Source organism: Microtus ochrogaster, unplaced genomic scaffold (assembly GCF_000317375.1).
Source record: "Microtus ochrogaster isolate Prairie Vole_2 unplaced genomic scaffold, MicOch1.0 UNK12, whole genome shotgun sequence".
NCBI lineage: Eukaryota > Metazoa > Chordata > Mammalia > Rodentia > Cricetidae > Microtus > Microtus ochrogaster.
In genome coordinates this window covers 6601534-6610603 of record NW_004949110.1, presented here as the reverse complement: position 1 = coordinate 6610603, position 9070 = coordinate 6601534, and the positions used below count along the sequence as shown (strand labels likewise).

The 9070-nt window shown below is 40.4% G+C and overlaps 1 protein-coding gene across 1 annotated transcript in view; it reads left to right on the top strand.

Moving 5' to 3' along the window:
* Positions 1 to 9070, top strand: part of Rasa2 (RAS p21 protein activator 2) — a 101402-nt gene that overhangs the window by 605 nt on the left and 91727 nt on the right. The gene's annotated exons all lie outside the window — the stretch shown is intronic.

The window sequence follows — 9070 nt, the reverse complement described above, 5'->3', positions numbered from 1 at the left end:
TGAGGAGGGGGTGCGGGCTCCCTGGGGCTCCGGGGATCCGGCCAGGTCGAGACGGCTGCTGGGGGCTGCGGAAGCCGGCGGCCCGGGGTCGGCTGGGCGCGGCGAGGCGAGGCGAGCAGGCGAGCGGGACGCCCGAGAAGCACGGGCTGGACACCTGTGCCCGCCCCACCTTGCTGCGGCGGCGGCGGCGGCGGGGACTTGAATCGAGAGACGGCGTGACTGACAGGGACTGTGGGCAGGATGTAGTGGCTTCCTGTGAGCAGGTCTCAAAACACAGTCATCCAGCCCGCTCTTAACCCACTTCATTCTTTCCCGTGCATTTGTTACTTTTGTGCGAGCGGCGCTGAGTTTAGAAGCTTACGCGGGGACCGGCTAGTGTGATTGTCCTTGCGATCCTTAGTCTTTTTAATGACCCGTTTGATATTGCATTGACTCCCCCCAGCTTATTTAGACAACCCCCCTTCATTGTTTGAGAGACAAATCAATAAAACTTAACTTTTGTTGGAAAAAAAATTATTCAGTACCTTCGGAATGGAATCATGCCCCACGGTGTCTCTCCTCAACCCGAAAGATAGTTTATGTTTTGTATTAGACTGGCTAATACCGCTTTCTTCAGCAGAATATACAATTTTTCTTTTTAAATATTGACGCTATAACTTATTTTGGATTCTCTCACTTTTTTTAAAGTTACTCTCTTTCAAAAGAATTTGGAATTTTATTAAAACCCAGGAGCAAGCACGTGAAATGTCACTTTTTATTCCCTGTTGAGATCCTGGAACTCTTAATGAAGATATTTTAGGTATTAAAACTTGGGAAATCATACCGTGGCAATGGATGCTTTGTGAGAGTCTTTTAAGTACCCAGTATTTTAAGTTACTTTCTTAGGGGTAAGCTTTTCACAGTTAATATTTCTTACTCCTAGTATTTGCATATATGTAATGCTTGGGTACAGCCCAGTGAATTAGGATTTCCTCCCCACATTGATCTGGCTTTCCATATTTTTGCTTCTTTATATTTCTCTGTGAATTGATACTAGACACTGTCTGTGGAAGCCTGGCTGATCTCTAAAAGCAGATTGTATTGTGGGGGTGACATATGCTCTGTTGAAGTTGAGCCTTAGGGTTGGACTGTTTCTAGAAGGACATAGACACCGTCTACTCTGACCTGCTCCGGAGCAAAGGTCCTGTGAACAGTTTGGCAAAGAGATTTGGGTGCAAATTAAAACACACACACACACACACACCTTAATTCCCGTGGTTTAGGCAGTCCCACTGCCCAGAAATTGACCATTAAGCTCCTGGGAGTGTTATTTTCAGTTTAACTGGGGGCTAGAGTATTACCTTGCTTTCATCCTAGGCGGGTTATCTTTTAATTGCTCAGCTTATAACTCGGGTCATGGTGTGACTGTTTCGCAAAGAAATATATTTAAATAAAGCCCCTCCCATTTCTGTGTCCTCCTTTTAGCTGGTGTAATGTAGAGCTGGTTAAGCTTGGGAACCTTGCAAGGAGATGCTCTTCTCTGTTCCTGAAACTGACATGTGGGTTTTGTAAGGTGAGGGCCGGAGAGTGGCAGAAACAGCAGCAGGTGTTGAAGTCACAGAAATGGGCTGATGGTGGTTTGACAGGGAAGATACTGAGAATGGTGACATAACCTATGTCACCCCATTGCTTTTCAGCATACTGAGAAACCTTGGGGGAGGGCCTTAGAGTTGCCTGTTGTCCTGGAGATGTACTGTAAGATTCAAGACGGCTCTTTGGAGGCCTCTGATCTGCAGTTAGAGACCTAGACTGCTGAAAAATCCGCCCGAGAGGAAACATTCCTATTCGTATCCCTGGCCCTTAGCTCTGAACCATCCCGGTGAAGAGTGAGCATGGATCCATGTATATATTATCGAAGTTCTGGAGCTAGATGATAGTCCGCACCCTTCTTCAGGTCTCTCATTCCTAATTTGTTTGTGTCCCATGGATTTCACAAGGTATATGGTATCAGATTGATGGATCAAAACAACTGCAGGGTGGGGAGAGGGCTCAGCTGGTCAGGTGCCCGCTGTGCAAGCCTGAGGACCTGCTTGAGTAGTGGAGGAAGGCTTGCAGCACATTCCTTTAATCCCCGCAGCGGGAGAGTGGCCACAGGCAGATCCCTGGAACACATTGGCCAGTGTGGCTGAGGAGAGCTTCTAGTTCATTGAGAAACTGTGTCTCAAATGATAAAGGTAGAGAGTCTCGGGCACCCACATGCACATCTGTACACAGCCACATGAACAAGAACACACTTAGACAGAAACCATTTTACAGCTGCCTTTACACAGTCAGTTTAAGGAAATCTACTATTGCAGACAGTATTTTGGGTTATAGACTGATGGTCCGTTTACTATGCTAAAAAGCCTGAAAACATTTTGAGTGGTCAGCTTCCTTAACTGTATTCAAGGGGTAGAGTTGTTGAATATCTTCAAATTGTCTGTCCCCTGAGCCTTTAGTAACTGAAGTCAGGAGTACTTTTGGTCTGAACTACTTTGATGTAAGTGGCATACATACCTAAAGCTAGTTTGCATGCCCCCCCCCTGCACCCTATTTTCAGGTGAAAGAAGGGTTTTAGACTTTGTCTTTTATTTATATCTTCAGGTTTGGTGTGACCTCCTTTTTGGTTACCACATTTTGTTCAGTCTGCCCTTGTCCAATTAAGTCCATTATAAAAGTTTTGAAAGGCTCCACACATGTACGGGCTTTTGGCTCAGGGGATAGATACCTGGTTCATAAAGGTACCAGCTGTGAAGATTTGTGTAAAGTGTTTGAGTATTGTACAGTGAGATCTGCGAGAAGATGATTGTCACCCAAGAACTCACTTAGGATTTTGATATTTTCAGACCAGGAATGACTTACGTCTGTTTGACAAAGCAAAGAGCAGAGCACTTAACAGTGCTTAAGCTTAGGGGCCTGGTGTAATGAGTCTACTGGGATTGAGTGTACACTTAATTCCCAGCTTTTGTTCACACCTTTCTGTTCCTTTGTAGTCTCATGTGTAAATTGTGAATAGTAAAAATATCTGTCTCACAGGATTGCTATGATGATACCCCCAATCCACAACCAAAAAAGAGCTGGGTCAGCCATGGGCCATCTCTTCGGAAGGAGTGAAGCAGGAGATAAAGCCTTATCTGATGCTCTTGTCCAGCACGCACCAGCGTTTCCTGGTGTACACAGAAAGCTGTGTTCTGCTTTAGACTTGGTTAGGTAATATTCCTGTGACTTTAGATGGCTCATTCACCCGGGAGCTTATCTCTGTCTTCTCTTTATCATCTTCAGAGTGGGACCAGGGCTTTATCACCAGCCATTTTGCTCATGTTATTTCCTCTGCCGTATTTACATCAGAGAACCCTACAGATGCTTCAGAAGCTTGCTCCATGTGATTTAAGTCTTTCAGACAAACTTACCCTTATTTCTAGCCATAGGGCTTTGATGCAGAAAACCAATATTGCAGTTCATGACCATTTTCTTATTATAGAAATCATTTGTGTATGTTCCTGTTATACTGTGAACTCTTTCAGTTTAGTATTCATTCTTATTTATGTTTTATTTTTGTCATTGTTGTTTTTAACAGTCTCACTAGAACAGGGCAGGCCTTTAGAAAACTATCTGGGGATAGTCTCAGAGTACTAGACGTGGAAGGATTTCTGTATTGCTGAACAAACTAGCAACTGTCAGTTTTCTCAAAGGAAAACTTCATGGATCTCTCAGAAAGTTCTTTTTTCCTTTGAAAATTGGAATTTTCACTTAGCCTAGGTTTGAATTGAGGCCAAAGTTGTCTCGTTAGGAAAAGGGGTACATTTTTCTAAATGCTGACTTATTAATTAGAGTTTTAATTGTTATCTGACTGTATTCATAAATTTTGATATTAGTTGGCCCTGGAGCTTGGAAAAGAAAATCTTAAAATCATACTTTACACAGGAAGTGTTTTTATTTGGCACGGCAGGTTTAAATGTTTTGGTAATAAGATATAAATCAAGACTTTTTATTGACTACCCGAGAGTTGAGAGGAAGAGATTTAAAAGGAATTATTCATGCTAATAATTCATTATTATCAGATCTTTGAAACGAGATGATGAGTATTTAATGGAGGGATTTAAAGGGTTTACTCATGGTAATAATTCATTATTGTCAGAAATTTGAAATGAGAGGATGAGTTATTTAGGACGGAAGAAGAACCCATCTTTGAGATGGATAGGAACTGAGGAGAAAGGGATCTTTGTAAAGTTCACAGAGCAGTCAGCTAAGCCTCTGCTCCATGGAGGACAGGAGTAAACCTCAGTGAGTTCATAGAGGGGTTTTTGTAACTGAGAGCTCTTTGAATAGTTCCAGAAGTGACTGTGGAACTAATGTAGCTAGAATAAAACCATCATTTTATAGCCTTTAATTATAGACTCTAATCCTATTTTCTTGATAATGTGCTTTATGGAATTATTTAATAGTAACAGATTATGTGTTTTGCCTACTGATATATTTCTATACTCTTTTAAAAAACTGGTAATAAAGTTTTGTTGTATAGTCACATATTATTGTTAACTTAAGAAATATTTTATGTAAATTAAATTTTTGGTTTTTTTTTTAAGACAGAGTTTCTTTTTATTTTTTTGCCTGTTCTGGTTCTTCTTTTGTAGACCAGGCTGGCCTCGAACTCACAGAGATCCGCCTGCCTCTGCCTCCCGAGTGCTGAGATTACAGGCGTGCGCCACCACCGCCCGGCGTAAATTAAATTTTTATGACATTTAGTTATGTGTGGTATTTTAATTATCAAAAATCTAGCTAAATTTGCTTCATTTTTAAGAGTGTGCATGTGTGTGTGTACATGTGTGCGCAGGTCTACATGCAAGTGTGTACATGTGTATTTGAAAGCCAGAGGGTAATTTCAGCCATTGTCCTCAGGAACAGTGCCCACCTCTCTTATGGCATGATGCTCAGTAATTAGTCTAGACTGACTGATGAGCAAGCTCCGTGGATTCCTCTGTCTCTGCCATCCTAGTGCTGGGATTACACACATGACCCGCCACACCCAATATTTTTGCCTGGGTTTTGTTCTGAGGATTAAACTCAGGTCTTTGTGTTTGCCCCCCCCTCCCCATGGCATGTTATAAGGTTATATCAAATACGAGCAGGGCAGTAGTGGCACACGCCTTTAATCCCAGTGCTCAGGAGGCAGAGGCAGACAGATCTCTGTGTTTGAGGCCAGCCTGGTCTACAGAGTGAGTTCTAGGACAGCCAGAGCTACACAGAGAAACCCTGTCTTAAACAAACCAAAACAACAGCAGCAACCACAAACAGAACAGTGAGCTGTAGTTGGAAAATTTACTTTGAGTGTGGATCCTAATATCCTAATAGTGCTGTTAATGATAGAAGAGCTAAGCAGATTGAGGAACCCTGCTTCTTTACTTCAGAAATGGGTGTTTGGATGTGTCTTTAAACATCCCTTCTAGTTCTTTCATAGTTGCTTTATAAAGTGAACCATTTGCTTTAAGATAATACATCAGAGACTTTTGCTTTAATGCTTGAATTTGTTAATATACCTGTTTTGCATTTAATACAGTGCTCTTAAGAAATTTGCCTAAGACTTAATAGAATTGTTTGAATCCTAAACATTTTTTCTATGGCCAGTGGTTAATTCAGTAGTAGTATGTAATATATATTTGAGTATCTGGGAGGGCATATCAGTCCCTTGGACTGTAAAGTTTGTCTCAAGTTGTGAGTGGGATGAGCAAGTCTTTACTCACTGTTCTAGTCTAAGATTTATACTAAGCAGAAGTTTTCATTCATTCTCTGCTTAGAGGATTTTACAGTTTTAGAACTGGAAGAGAAAGAAGATAACAACATTTGTGCTGTTCTTGTGTACATACAGACTCTGGTGTTCAGGGACCCGAGTGCCACACAGTTAATGACTTGTAAGACAGTGCATTCTCAAAGGTTCCTCCTAGAATGCTATTGACTTATCTATGAATGTTGAAGATGTGCTGCATGTAAGGTTTGAAGACTGCTTTCCCCTCTCCAGTGGTTTTCAGAGTAGTGATAGAATTTCACTGAGTTTTGTACACATGTTCATCTGTTCCTGATGAGGAATTTTGTGTAGTGATAGGACTAGCAATGCAACCAAGGGTGTGCGTTGTGTGGAGACTGAACCTGGGTGCTTACTTATTTATGTCTTGACTGTCCATCAGTGTTGCTTGTGTTCTTTAAAAAGTTCTGGTACCCAGACTCTAGGATCATCATTTTGAGTGTCTACCAGTTTAGTTTGTATTCTTTTAGAGATTCTTTAAGCACTTACAAACAATTGTGCATTGTGGCTTTTCTACCACAGAGAAATAGAAGCAAAATATACGTGTTTTGCATCTCTCTTTTTCAATATAACTTGAAGATTTTTTCATATCCTCATTAAAAAATAATATATTTGTAATATGCATAATCTCTCATCTGGATGTATTGTATTTTATTTAACCAGGCACCTATTGATGGACATTTAAGTTGTTTTTGCCTTTGTAATAACAAATGTTATTTTGTTATAATGTATATGTGTAGAGTACTGGGAAAGAATCAGAGTCTTTGTGCTCTACCACCAAGTTGTATCTAGCCCAGCTGTATGTTATTTATTTATTCTTTTGTTTTGCTTTGTTTTGTTTTTCAAGGCAGGGTTTCTCTGTGTAGCCCTGGTTATCCTGGAACTTGCTCTGTGGAACAGGCTGGCCTTGAATACACAGATCTGCCTACCTCTGCCTCCCCGAGTGCTAAGATTAAAGATGTGTGCCACCACCGCTGGCTACTGTATGTTATTTTAAATGTGAGCTCTCACTATATTTCCCAGGCTGACCTTGAATTTGTGGTGATCTTTTGTTTTGTTTTGTTTTTCATTTTTTCAAGATGGGTTTCTGTATGTGTCTTTGGAGCCTGTCTTGGACCTCACTCTGTAGACCAGGCTGGCCTCAAACTCACAGAGATCTGCCTCCCTTTGCCTCCTGAGTGGTGGAACTAAAGGTGTGCACCACCATCGTCGGCATGATGATCCTCTTGGCTCCTGCAGTCGCTGAATGTGCTGAGATTTCTGGTTTGCATCACTGTGTCTAGGCTTCATATAGATTTTTATAAAGAGGCCCCTGGAACAATATGTGCAAAAGTAGAAAATAAATTATCTAGTAAATATATGAAAGTGCTGGTGAAATTGAACAGAAATAAATCAGAGAAGCCGGGTGGTGGTGGTGCACGCTTTTAATCCCAGCACTCGGGAGGCAGAGGCAGGCGGATCTCTGAGAGTTTGAGGCCAGCCTGGTCTACGAGAGCTAGTTCCAGGACAGGCACCAAAGCTACAGAGAAACCCTGTCTTGAAAAACAAAACAAAACAAAAAACAAAAACAAATCAGAGAAACAATTGTGTGAATATATCACCATTTACAAAAGATGGAAACCTTGCTTCTTTCAGTATTTAATGAGTGCGTAGGAAAACATACTTTGTACTTTTATTGTGATTTTTAAATTTATAAAACCATGTTTTAGCATTTGGTAGTATTTATTAAAATTTAAATGTATTTTTCCTATGTGTTTTTACTTCTACCATATTATCCTACAGGCCCATACAAAGAGGTTTTGTGTTGGTCTTGTTTGTTTAAAAAGAAAGACATAATTAAAGTGTTCATTAACAGGAAAGTAGATAGTCTGTTCATACATATATACTGTAGCAGTTAAAAAGAATGAAGTACATATATATTAGAATGACCCCAAGATGTATCATTGGGTGGGGAAAAAGCATTATTAAAGTAATAAATATATATATTTCTATCATACATCCATTTTTCTGTTCACCTAGCCATCCATCCCTCTAATCTGTTTTTGTGGTCGTGAGGATCAAACCTGGGACATCACAAATGCCAGCTAAGCTTTCTATCACTGAGTTACAGTCCAGTCCCTACTGTGCTTTTCAGCTCTCGGGACAGTGAGCTTTTCTCTGTAAACTAATAGATACATTTTATTAAAAAGATGTCTGAAAAGATGTATAGTTTGATTATTATTTTCAGTGGTGGCAACAGGAATTAGTCTTCCTTGTAATGACTTGATTTTTAATAGAGAGTATGAGTGTATTGGAGATATTATCAAACATTTCTGTTTGTACAAATGAAGTGTTAGTCAGATACTGTGAGTCACAATTTGACTTGAATTCTCTATGTAAAATCAAGTTTGGTAACATTTTAAGTACACATTGAAATTAATAATATCAACTTTTCTATTTTTAAATCTTATTAGTGTGTGTGTAAATTTTATTAGTGTGTGTATGTATTTGTATATGTAATATGTGTATATGTAATTCTGTAGAGAGGGGCGCCCACGTGTTTGTGTGTGTGTGTGTGTGTGTGTGTGTGTGTGTGAGAGAGAGAGGGAGAGGGAGGGAGGGAGGGAGAGGGAGGGAGAGGGAGAGGGACAACCTGAAGGAGTTGATTCTCTCCCACCGTGTCTTTCATACTGAGCTCAGGTTGTCAGAATCAGCACCGAGTGCCTTTGCCTGCTGAGTTTTCTCACTAGCCCTCCGCCCTCCCCTTTTATTATTTTTGACAATTTTAAAGATTTATATTTAATAATGTATACATAAATTCAGGTGCCTGTGGGAGCCAGAGGAGTTAGAGGCAGTTGTGAGCTGCTGTAATGTAGATGCTGGGAACTGAGCCCAGGTCTTCAAGAGAAGTATGTGCCAATCCCATAATTTAAAGAAAGTAAAACTTAAAAATACAAAGGATTCCTATGTAGTTTGCCTATTTGATCAGTTGTTTATGCTAAAAATGTTGACTTTTCAAAAAGTTAATAACTTTCAGAGGGATGTTATCTTTGAAGGTCCTCAATAATTTTGAACCTGTATATTTGGGTAGTCTTATTTATGTAAAACTTCCTGGGCCAGGTAATGGTGGTGCACACCTTTAATCCCAGGACTCGGGAGGCAAAGGAAGATCTCTGTGAGTTCGAGGCCAGTCTGGCTACAGAGCAAGTTCTGGATGGGCTCCAAAACTACAGAGAAATCCTGTCTCAAAAAACCAAAAAAAAAAAAAAAAAA